General features: G+C 46.0%; 1 protein-coding gene across 2 annotated transcripts in view; it reads left to right on the forward strand.

The window, feature by feature from the left end:
- Positions 1-13,233, forward strand: part of LOC119170382 (glycoprotein 3-alpha-L-fucosyltransferase A-like) — a 129,792-nt gene that overhangs the window by 72,076 nt on the left and 44,483 nt on the right. Inside the window, exon 1 of one of the 2 annotated variants that reach the window (XM_037421529.2) lies at positions 3,950-4,353. The exons of the other annotated variant lie outside the window; for it this stretch is intronic. The gene's annotated coding sequence lies outside the window, so the exon portion shown is untranslated. Of the gene's footprint in view, positions 1-3,949; positions 4,354-13,233 lie in introns of those variants that run through there. 2 annotated transcript variants of the gene reach the window in all.

The raw sequence follows: 13,233 nt of genomic DNA on the forward strand, positions 1-13,233 counted from the left end.
AGCAAGAACGAATGGACGGACGGATGCTTCGCCCCACTCTCCATCATTCACCCCGTGGATATGCGGCCATTTTTTTATCCATGTTATTTGATTTTTAATATGTCCGTGTGTCACTAGCATATATGCAGATAATTGAGAGCGCAAGCCCCGGATGCAATGACTCGTCGGGAGTCTCTCACAGTTAAACGAATATTCAAGGGGCGGACAGGGTGCACTCAGAAGCGTTTAAATGACAAATCCGGCCCTGTTTGCCCAACCTGACGTGTTTCTGCATAGCCTTCATTTGCGGCAGCCTTCGTTTGTCATTGATATCGGTTGAACACTGAATTCATTCAAAATTTCGCTCCCCGGTACTCCTGGTTCATAACTATATATCTATATCTCGCGTAGATGTAATTGATTGATATGTGGGGTTTAACGTTCCAAACCCACCATAAGATTATGAGAGACGCTGTAGCGGAGGGCTCCGGAAATTTAGACCACCTGGGGTTCTTTAACGTGCACCCAAATCTGAGCACACGGGCCTACAACATTTCCGCCTCCATCGGAAATGCAGCCGCCGCAGCCGGGATTCGATCCCGCGACTTGCGGGTCAGCAGCCGAGTACCTTAGCCACTAGACCACCGCGGCGGGGCCCGCGTAGATGTATGCACTCAGAGATTTAAGCGCGAAAAAATTGGGCTTAATAATGCTCGGATTTTGCTTTCAGCGTCTACAGTTGGTGCAATAACTGGCGTAATTTTGACTCTCTAGCGCCTATATATCAGAGGCAGCATTACCTATAGCAGCAAAATTTGACGCAGCCTGACGTGGTTATACCGAGCTTGCACCAGTAGTCATACTACGAAAAATGATGTTGCGTCTCAGTCGCGAACGTTACATGTACACCTCGATTCACGGTGCCCTCACTTCGATTCCAATTCTTGGTGGCTGCATTGTGATCAGGGTGCTAAGCAAAGGTTTCATATATATAGTATGTTTAACCAAAACATTGCAAAAACAAGAGTAGTCTCACTTAGAATTTTTTGCATCTTGGGATTGTATTTCACTAACAAGGACATTGCTTGGGGACGTTCATCACAATCGATCACTGACTCCTAATTGCAGGAGAGCTTCTAAAATAATAATAATAATAATAATAATAATAATAATAATAATAATAATAATAATAATAATAATAATAATAATAATAATAATAATAATAATAATAATAATAATAATAATAATAATAATATCTGGGGTTTTATATATTAACACCACGGTGCGAAGAGACGCTGCAGTGAAGGGCTCCGAAAATTTTGACCACCTCGGGATCTTTAACGTGCTACTAAATCTAAGTACAAGGGCCTCAAACATTTCCGCCTCCATCGAAAATGCAGTCGCCGCAGGCGGCATTCGATCTCTCGCCCTTCGGTTGAGTTCAGCGCTATAACCACCGCGGCAGGGCGCTTCGAAGAAAAGCGTGAAGCTGATATATTATCACGATATGCTGTCGCCGGTGTAGTATACGCCCGTGTCATGGCAGTATTATGAATATACTCGGCAGTTGTGCACATTGCCAGTGCAAACTGTCGTGGACTTTTGCGTCCCAGAACTATGACATGATTGTGAAGCAAGCCGATTAGAGGGCTCCGGAAATTGCGAGCATATGGTGTTGTTTTTTTTTTTTTTTACGTGCGCTGTCGTCGCACAGTAAACGGGCGTCTGGCATTCGCCGCCATTGAAACGTGGCCACCGGGGCTGGGGTCGAACCCGCTACCTTCGTACACCAGCAGCCGAGCACCATCACCACTGCCCCGCCGTAGCGGACTGTTGCTAAAGTAGTACGCACGTGTATTGCAATTATTTTTTGTCGATTAATGTTGTCGTCTTTATTTTTGTTATGTTTCCAGCAAAATGTTGTAGAATTTTAAGGCTGTCTTGGAGTTCGTTACCTTGCTATTCTATAGGACTACTTCGATAACGGTTGCCTTGCTATTCAGAAGTTGTTCGATTAGTGATCAATACCTATTCGAATCATTGTCATCACTATTCAATCCTGCTGTAAAATTCACTACTGGCCCAGTTTTACTACTACGTACGCCAAAGTTCCCAGTCTGTTGAATTCAGACTAAATCGGGCTCGGCAACTCTCGTTCGATCGAGTCAGATATCGTCGAGGAAAAAAAAGCAACAAAAACAAACGAGCGCAAAACAATTGCTCTCGAAGACATCGAGCGACGGACAGCTCTGTCGATCCTTTTCAGACTCTAAGGCATACGACGCCGCGCCATCAATAACGGGATTTCCATCTCACGTATATCTCGTCAACTTGCTAGAAGCTCCTTTCGTTTTTTTTCCTCTATTTTTGACATGCGCCGCCGCGCTGTGCGTGGGAATATTCTCTTGTGTTCGGCCGTCTATCCATTCACTGTCTGGATACCTGTTTCCTTATAGAGCCTTTTTTGCCCGTCTGTTTACGTGGCACCCTTGACGTACTGCGTCGCAGGCAGTCAATCGCACAGCGGCGCCACGCTCTTATAAAACATCACTCTACTGAGTGCGATGCACAGCAACGGCTAACACAACAGACTAAACTGAGAAGGGAGGAAGATAGTCTAGAATTCTGACTATAGAATGAAAACGGAAGAAAAGCAGGAAGACTAATCCAAGGAGGTTAAAAAAAAAAGGACTCCTTGGGCTATAACCAGACGAGTTGAAACTTTCGCTAAACTGTGTTGCCTTCTTACTCTCATCCCAATTTTATTAATGTTGTACCTTGTGTGCACCTATGGAAACGCCACGCCGTGGTGGTCCAGTGGCTAAGGTACTCGGCTGCGGACCCGCAGGTCACGGGATCGCATCCCGGCTGCATTTGTGATGGAGGCGTAAATGCTGCATGCCCGTGTGCTCAGGTTTGGGTGCCCGTAAACGAACCCCAGGTGGTCGAAATTTCCAGAGCCCTCCAACCATATGAGTACGAGACACGCCGTATACATACGGCGTGTCTCGTACTCATATGGTTGTTTTGGGACGTTGAACCCCACATATCGATTGATGTGTTTGTAGAAAACAGCTTGCCCCAGTATAAAATCTCGTGGAACTGAGCATCTAAGCACAAAATCAACGAATCTTGCAGACGGAGGAGAGACAATATCCAGCACACCACACTTCACCTTCTGGTTCCCCGTGCGTCTGCCTACAAGCGCTCAGGCGGCAGTTTAGGCTGTGCGTACGTGTTGACAGTGACCCTTAACAGCCGGAAACTTGACACTGTTTCACGCCATCACTCGTATGTGCTCGCTGTGCGCTTGAGGCCGAAGACAAGAGCGCTTTTCGCGCTTGCCTCGCGTTTCAGTAAGAGAGAAAAAGTAGGCTCCAGAGACTGAAGAAGATACGAACCGCGTATACTTAAAAGCGAAAAAAAAAAAACAGCAGAGGAAGAAGTCTCCAAGTTTTCATTTTGGAACAAAAAATCTGTCACAGCTGATGTACGGCGCACAACGCTTGCGACGCTGGAAGAAAAAAAAAACAATCCGCGAGAGATAAAACGAGTGGTGGCGACATAGTAGACGGGAAAGACTAAGCTCGCAGCTCGAGATTCGAGCTTTTTGAAAGCCTTCTCGCTTTCATAACCAACCGAGCTTGTTCCTTATCCTTCTCTTCCTCTTTTTCTTTTTCGTAAGCTAGTGCGAAGACGATCTAACCCTAACGGGCGCGAAGCATCCAAGCACGAGCCCGTTTCGCTTTTATTTTTTTTCTCCTCGCGTTCCGCAGAGCAGCTCTCTTCACAGTCATCTCGCTCGTTTGACAGCGGCGCCTGCAGACCCCGGCGGTCTCGCTCTTTCTTGTTTTCTTTCTCTCTTTCCAGTCTTGTTGACTTTCCTTATTCTCTTCTTTCTTCTCGCCCTCTCTCTCGCTCCTCTCAAAGCGCCGACGCCACGCGCTCTGCCGCGGGAGAAGAGAAGCGGCGCGTTCGTCGGCGCGTGCGGTGGACGCCGCGTATGCAAATCGGGAAGACCAACTTCTGCGTGCCCCCCTCCTCCCTTTCACACACACACACCTTTTCCCTCTTCCTATCACGTCGTGCTGTTCTGGCGAGGCGGCTGCTGTGGGCATCGTGTTCTTAACTGACCGCGGCGTTGGAATAAGAAACACGCTCTCAGTGCTGCACGCAGCCTAAGAGAGGGACCAGCCTTCTTCCGGCGAAGCGAGCGACTCTATCGAAGGAAACGGAAGCCGCTGCCTTTGGCATCATTTGTTTCCCGTCGACGCCACCGATCGCCCGCTGCTTTTGAGGCGTGCGGATCGTGTCTGATAACAAGTGCTGTGTGCCTGTTCTCCTTCAACGCGCTACTCGCCTCGGCGATGTAAGGTGAGTGCGCGTTTTGACGCTGATTTTGTTTTGCTAGCTATATTATAGCATTTCATGATACTTGTCCTCGAGTGCGCGGAGTATATTTTCATAAGGTCGTTAATTACGAGAACTTCCGACTGCAGCTTCAATATTAACTGTACTGAGAGTAGTTGCCACGCGTGATTCTGCAGTGCTTTTGGGGTCAATTCATTTCCTGCAATGTTAGCTGCGGGGAAACAATGCACACACGTGATCAGTTTCGGACGTAAGTTTATTGGTAGTGCGTGACGCATATGTTTACTAAAACCAAAGCCGCCGGGCGGCCGCGCTATGGCTACCAAATGTCGCAGGAATTAGCAAGAAAACTATGTGTAGCCAGGATATATTTTCCTAAAAAAAACATCAAAATCTAATATAGTAATGCTTGCATGCAAGATGAGAACGTCCTAAATCACTCGCACGATGTCACTACCCCCCCACCCCTCCCGTAAGACTTGCGAAATCAATAAAAAAAAAAACTCAAGCGGGCACGTGGCATAAGGCGAGGGCTTCATATTTGCACGTTTGTACGCTAAACGATCTCAGGCACACAAGTGAATCAGTCAGTACATTCATGACACTCTGCGAGACATACAATAATGCAGTGGTGTGATATCGTGCAGTTGAATGAGTGCAGCTGCACGAGGGTTTGGCCTACTTTTAAGCATCATGCACTACGCGTTTTCGTTTTTGTTCAATTACAAGTAGGAACACGCAGATGGGCTATCCCGAAAATGTCATACATTGCATCCAAGTTAAGATTTCACTGTCCCGAGCGCACCGCTTGAATTCGCGAGTTCATATGTTGAATATCGGGAAGTCTCGACAACAGCCTATATGAAGAAAAGGATACAGCAGTGTATTTTTGCTAAAGTAAAAGTTTGTCGCACTTTGAAAGCGGCATTCGTAACCTTCAGGCTTAATATTTTCAAATTCAACTGTTAGACTTCGGAAATATAAAGGTGCTTTCACCTCTGATTATCGGCATGGATTCTATCTAATAGCGACGCATTTAAACTTCAATATCTGGTTTACTTGTTTAATTGTGTGCTACGATTCATTGTTAGTGTTCGTTTCCTCAAACGGGATAGAGGTTTACTGCATTCGTTGAGAATAAAACATATTTTTTCAGCCTGTATTTTTTTTTTGCTTTAGCGGGGGGAATTTTCGTCGTTAACATCGTTCACGCTGCTGTCACTGTTACGTGTCAGCTTGCTACGACTAGAAGACGTCGTAGCTGCGCCAATGGCTCGATGCTTACAATGACGCGATGAGAATATTATAGTGGCAAACTCGATCGGGCCTTGCAGACCAAACTATTTGTACGTATACGAGCCTACGACGATGATACGCTTTCGTTGTGCTTACTCTATACGATAACCGAGCGCTGTTAAGACACCTCATCGATAGGCTTGAGAAAGAGGGGTGGTGGTGGTGGTGGTGGTGGTGGTGGTGGTGGTGGTGGTGGTGGTGGTGGTGGTGGTGGTGATATCTTTATTTCTCTCAGAAAAAAAAATGGCAGCATATCCACGGGGTGAATGATGGAGAGTGGGGTGGAACATCCGTCCGTCCGTCCATTCGTTCTTGCTTCTATCCGTCCATGCGTCCGTCTGTGTGACCGTCCGTGCGTGCCTTTGTTCGTGCGTCCGCATGTCCATCCATGCGTCCATCCCTGCGTTCGTCCATGCATCCGCCCCTGCGTCCGTCCATGCGTCCATCAGTATGTGCAGCCATCTGTATGTATGTGCAAGCACTCTTTAACGCCATTCAATAAATAGGGTCTTTTAGTAAGTTACAGAAATACGGTACGCGAACACAGTATTCGGTATTACCGTACCCCTCGACCATTACCGATGATTGAATGGAAAGTTTTACCGATCGTTGACCGGTGAGTGCACCCAACGAACACAAAAGCGTTTTCAAAAATTACCGTGGAAATTGTCAACGCCTTGTTGTGGCCTCTCAGCCTACGCACTGCTTACGAGAAACCAGTCTTGTGGAGGACGCCTTGCCACTGGAAAGGAGGAGAGCTACCGTATCGTTTTACCGTATTTGCGTACCGTATCTCCGTAGCTCCGACTTTGCGTCGTGCTCCCTTAAGGGTTGCAGAAATTAGGCCCCTCTTCCTTTCTCTAACCACAACCACGATTTCCGTAGCTTGCTAAAAGACCCCAACGTTATTCATTCGATCGTTTACACTCACACATAAAATATTACCTTTAATTCTTTTTGGTGGTTCTTGATTTATTACGTGCTGAACCCTCGTTCAAGTTGATCGTTAATCCTCTTTTGGAGTTTCTCGCGTATACTGCCTTCAGAGAGTCGTGGGAGACGCGACTCTTGAGAATGGAGAATCCTTATCTTTAGAGACCGACACACGACTATTTTTTTCAAGAATGGCCTAAAATGAAGTAAATTACTTTACAAATTACAACTGACTGAATGTATAGGACATTACATTACTATTACTTTGAAAAGTAAAGCTACTTTTTATAAAGTGTTAACAGAAGTTTGCGTTTAAATGAACCTATGTTGCCTCGACGTTCGTCCTCTAACGTCGGGGAAAGTAGGAGCATCGAGACACTCTAAATACAAATGTTTTTCAATTGTTCTTTCGTTTTCTTGTAATTTTTTGTGACGTTAAGGTAAGCGGGCAGGCAGTGCAAGCGCAATAAGTAATTTCTCTGAAATTACTCTCTTTAAGTAATCCATGACATAACTAAAAAAACCAGCCGAAAAGAATATATGTTGACTATAAGTTCTGCAGAAACGAAAAAAAAACGTTTTCAAAAAAGAAAAATGAGCAAAAAAAATTAAAAAATAACCCCAACGGGAACTTGGACAAGTAACGCAATATAGCATATGGCAGCGGACAGTTCACTTCCAGGAGGTCACTTTTCGAGAAAACGTTTGCACGCGCAATTTCGTTATTGCCAAGTCTACAGTATGACCAAGGTCACGCACGCGCAATTTCGTCATTGCCAAGTCTACAGTATGGCCAAAGTCACGCACGCGCAATTTTGTCATTGCCAAATCTACAGTATGGCCAAAGTCACGCACGCGCAATTTCGTCATTGCCAAGTCTACAGTGTGGCCAAAGTCACGCACGCGCAATTTCGTCATTGCCAAGTCTACAGTATGGCCAAAGTCGCGCACGCGCAATTTCGTCATTGCCAAGTCTACAGTATGGCCAAAGTCACGCACGCGCAATTTCGTCATTGCCAAGTCTACAGTATGGCCAAAGTCACGCACGCGCAATTTCGTCATTGCCAAGTCTACAGTGTGGCCAAAGTCACGCACGCGCAATTTCGTCATTGCCAAGTCTACAGTATGGCCAAAGTCACGCACGCGCAATTTCGTCATTGCCAAGTCTACAGTATGGCCAAAGTCACGCACGCGCAATTTCGTCATCGCCAAGTCTACAGTATGGCCAAAGTCACGCACGCGCGATTTCGTCATTGCCAAGTCTACAGTATGGCCAAAGTCACGCACGCGCAATTTCGTCATTGCCAAGTCTACAGTATGGCCAAAGTCACGCCGGTTTCACATGACACCCTGCCGATCGCGATTAAGCCCGATTAGGATTGATTTTCGCCACAGTGATTGGTCGCCTTCTGCAGCTTCCGTGAAGTAGCCAATCACGATGAAGAAGAATAGCAGCAGTGATGGCGGGCTATTTATGGTTTATTTTTCCGAAGAAGGTGACTCCTATCCGAGATATATTTTAGCGTGAAAAATGTTAGTACAAAAACAGAAAACATGATATCTTGTTTTTGGTGTCGCAGTGTGAGTACGTGCTAGCGCGAATGCAACGTGACGCCGTACGCAACCGGGTACACTGCTTCCAATGCAGATACGCTGCGCATCGACTAAGAAGAAAGCAGAGACTACGCCGGGAGAAACCAGATTAGGGCGAGAAACGACGGAATGGCCTTTCGATCTCACGGTTGTTCTTTTTTTTTTTCACTTTGTTTTCGTCAGGCTTCTTCTTTCCACTAGTAATATTGACAGCCCTTAAGAGATATGTTTTGCAAACATATGAACGTCCAACATATATGCTTGCTATGTTGATCCATACTGGCACTTGTGAAAGGCTGGAAAAACTCTATTCGTATATGTTCTCTCTCTCGCACGCACGCACACACACACGTACATACATTATACATTGTACATACGTAGTGGTTGTTTTAATTTTATTTCAAACAGTTTCGACTGGTGGACCGGTCGTATATATATATATATATATATATATATATATATATATATATATATATATATATATATATATATATCGTGTGGGTTGTTGATGAAGGTGAAGGTGTACGGAACACTAAAACAATACTTTCTATCTAGAAAGTTGCCCTTCGGCGCAACAAGTTTTGCAACGCAGCCAAGGCACACTTTTGAAAACCGTTTTGTCCTGTCGACATTTTGTTTAATTTTGACGCAAGTCTATCAACGACACTAACAGAAATGCCAATCTGTTAATGTGTCTCATGTTGTCGTGTCACATGTGGTGTTTTTGCGTGTGCGTAAGAGAACTTTGATGGTTTGATAACGTCCCAACACAACACAAGGGCCCTGTGAAACGGCGTTAATAAGAACCAAGATTTGAACACCTGTAAGAACGTGACAATGCTGTCGCATCTTTGCTTCTAGTCCCTTCGCACTGTCTAAATCTTTGTAGCTTACCAGTGAGCCCCAGTTACAACCTTATAGTCTCTTGAACAGGCTTCGTTTGCTGACTGAGAGAAATGCAGGGAGAAGGAGTGAAAAGCAGGGAGGTTAATAAGGCGCATGTCTGTTAATAGCGGAAAGGATGATTCGCACTTAATTTTGACATCTCGGCAAGCAAGCAGCAAAAAGTTCTAACCAATAATATCGCTCGCATTCTGCTCTACACAAAAATTGGCTACCGCATTCGGCAGTCGAACAGGCAATGCTTTATTCAAGATCGAGAACGCCGTAGACATTCGTACTTGTACGTTGTATCGATTAGGCTGTTGCAAGTAAGAACTGCACAGCTAACATCTCCGACAGTAGCGCACGTTGAAGCACGACGCAAAAAAAAAAAAGCGTTTTTCGAAACTGTTTAAAACTGGTCTTGGCTCCACTTGCAACCGTAAACAACTTGCTCTTCGGTTATTGAGCAGAATAAAGTGGACGACCTTGGGGAGTAGATTTGTAACGAAAGGTCAGGCGGCCAGTGGGAGCGGACCTCTGTTTTTTATCTCGCCACTGCGGCCGCCCCGCGTGCACCACGTATCGCGAGTTGCATCTAGGGAGGGTCATACTTCGCACCGGGTCGAGGAGTATTAGATAAGCGAAGACGAGTCGGACGGGTAACCCCACCTTTTATCCTGCGCGCTATAAAAATATGAGTATAAACAAAATACCAAAGAAAAAGAAAAGTAAAGGTGTGTTGAATTCGCTGGCGATAATCATGCAAGTCTGGCAGGTGTGTTGAACCCAGCAGTGCGCCAAATGCGTTTTCTCGCTCTGGACTGTTCTAAAAACTAAAAACGTACGTAGTGTTTCCGTCCTCCTAGAGGTGAAAGATAGATGTGCTGATTAAAGATGTCTTAAAACACCCACGCACGCACACGCACGCACACGCACGCACGCACGCGCACACACACACACACACGCACACACACACACACATCGGTTTGTGTCAAAGGGAGAGAAACACTTTGCGAGGGAGATTAAGTAGTACGCCTGTTTTGATTACTCCGAAAGTACTCACCATAGAAAGTTTTTTGGTAAAAAAAAAGAAAACTTGCAAGGAATAACAGACGGGTGCACCAACACACCAAGATACACGCTCAGCAAATCGATGAAACCGTAGTCTCCTGTGTTTCTCGGCAGTAACGATAATGGTTGTGCACATTTCTTCGAATTTCCAACATCAGATCGATGCAGCTTGGGTGGCCCTTTAAGAAGGCTTTGACGTTTTTCTACGAGTATTAGCATAGCAGTTAGAACTACAGCTATAGCATCTTGGCCCGCCGCGGTGGTCTAGTGGCTAAGGTACTCGGCTGCTGACCCACAGGTCGCGGGTTCGAATCCCGGCGTCGGCGGCTGCATTTCCGATGGAGGCGGAAATGTTGTAGGCCCGTGTGCTCAGATTTGGGAGCACGTTAAAGAACCCCTGGTGGTCGAAATTTCCGGAGCCCTCAACTACGGCGACGTTAAACCCCACATATCAGCTATAGCATCTTGCCAACTTAATGTACGTATTATTAACATGAAGCAAGATTTTTTGTTTGTCCATCCCTTCGTTCATATCGTACCGTTGCCTCAAGGTTAACCTCCTCACCAAATTAAACACTAAATCTTAGGTCGGCATATACTACCCACTCCTTTCATTGGCTTGATAAGAGAGTAGTGGAGAGAGTGAATCCTGCTGAATTTAATTTGATGAGAGCGTACCACACTTACCATGCTCAATGTTTTTGCTCAACAATTTTCGCGGTTTTGCGTGAGCCCCGCATTTGCTGCGCATGTAGTGGCCGCATTTTTATATATGTACTTCGTGGTCGCGGCAGAAAATAGCGTCACAGCTGAAGACTAAAGGATAGTGAACCGTGCTGTATTTTGGGAAAGTGACACCGCTTTCCTAGGAGACAGACTAGTACGCATGAATAACGCTGCAACAGCTTGCCAACTCTGGGTGAAAAGTGTGTGAATAGGCTCAATGCGCATCTTCTTCTTCACACGTATAACATAATTCTGTAAATGTGTTTTCCTCTTTCGTTCAGTACGTCAAATACAACTGAAGAATAGTTCACTGAGTAGGGGGGGGGGCACTGTAACGATCATATTCCATTGTTATTCCTTTCAAACTTGTATATTCAACAACACAAGCAGCGCTACGTACGTTACTATTTGCGTCGTGAATCTCGATTGATGATAAGACTATGAAATAGAATGTAATTAGTGTTTATTATACTTAAAGTAAGTGCCGGGGTTCACCTGAGCCAAAACCACAATCTGATCACGAAAAAAAGCCATAGTAACGGTGGTCCCGAACAAGTCCAATGAGTTGTGGATTTTTAGTACACGCCCATGTATAAATACACTATAAGTACATGGGCCTTTCTACATCCCTTTCTTTGTTAAAACACCACGGATGGGGTGGTTGGTTGGTTGGTATGTGGGGTTTAACGTCCCAAAACCACAATATGATTATGAGAGACGCCGTAGTGGAGGGCTCCGGAAATTTAGACCACCTGGGGTTCTTTAACGTGCACCCAAATCTGAGTACACGGGCCTACAACATTTCCGCCCCCATCGGAAATGCAGCCGCCGCAGCCGGGATTCGAACCCGCGCCCTGCGGGTCGGCAGCTGAACGGATGGGGCGGGGATCAAACCAGCAATCTCGAGCTTTTTACGTTTCTTGCCCTTCCGCATTAAAGGCTTCCCAGAGCTGTCTTGCTACTGTGTGACCCTTCGCAGTTCGTACGCTGATACGGCACCTTCGTTCACCAGAACAAATGATCCTGGTTCTGCGTATTCATATGCAACTCGCCTCTCCGACAACTTCCAACCACATGGCTCCTCTTCGTACAGAATTGTTTTCATCCCAAGATCGGTGTTATCTTTGAAAAGCTCGCTAGGCTATATCCGACTTGACACCGAATCTAGGATACATGGAATCGCCAAGCGAGCACCTCGAGGCGTTGTCCGCGGCAAGCTCTCTCGCAGTCGTCCGCTTCTTGACGCCTTTTCTCTGACTGGTCACGGAGCTTTTTCGTATACGGGTGTCGAGTTTTTCGGTTTCCCGCACTAACGGTGAAATCTCAGTGCACGGCGACAGCCCATGAGGCAGTGCCGTGAACAGGGCTATACCACGGCGGTTAGATTTTAACACGCTTATAGCTTTTACATGTTGGTTGCAGGTCGATGCATTTCTATTGGAGTGGCCTCGTTCGCTCTACGTAAACCTTGATAGAAGCAAAAAAAAAAAACGTCTCTTTTCTCTCATTTTTTATGCCCCTTACCCCCTTCCCCAGTACAGTGTAGCCAGCCGGTCTGAGAACTGGCTAACCTCCCTGTCCTTCCTCTTTCGTTCCTCCTCCTCCTCTGATAGAAGCATCGTACGTGCACACATTTGCACACACTGGAAGGCAGTAACGGCGAAGAAAAAACGGAAAACAAGTTCCCGTTATAGGCGGTTAAATATCACAGCGCGCTAACCGCATTATGCGACCGACAATCACGAGGCAGAGCTTGCGCGGAAAACGTGCTCTCCAGATTGGTCTAGCCGAAGCTCTACACACGCGAAGCACGACGCGAGGCCTTGCTATGTAACCTCGACAGGAAAGAGACCCCAGCAAGGTGCACAGCAGATCGAGGCAGCAACAGTGCATGGCCTTAGCTAACTTCACCCGGCCAAGAGCAACAGCGTGCAGGACCCGCGGTCGTGCCTGCAGACTGGACCACTGCTTCCGGCGTCAAAACAGCAGCTGTGCGAGTGCCTATTGTTCCAAGCCCTGGTATACTAGCGCCCTGATTTGTTCAGCCAAGAAGTAAAAAAAAAAATAACGGCTTAGTCTTGGCACCATTACGCCGTCTTTTTAGTTTCGTGTTCCCTTGTTTTTTACGTTTTGCACACGATCTTGCGACCTGCGCGTTTGGTTATATTAGAGGAAAGCATATAATGTAGGCTCTAAATAACGTTTTAAGGAGCAGCTTTTAAGTCGGCAACACGCACCAGTTTTCTAGCTACAACATAAAAACGTCGAGACGATACCACGCATACGATATATTACTATAATCTAGACAAGATACTTAATATATGTTATTTTTATTTTTTATTATCGGAGGTTTAACATTCAAGAAACACCGCATGATTA

Source organism: Rhipicephalus microplus, chromosome 2, assembly GCF_043290135.1.
Source record: "Rhipicephalus microplus isolate Deutch F79 chromosome 2, USDA_Rmic, whole genome shotgun sequence".
NCBI classification, from domain to species: Eukaryota; Metazoa; Arthropoda; class Arachnida; order Ixodida; family Ixodidae; genus Rhipicephalus; species Rhipicephalus microplus.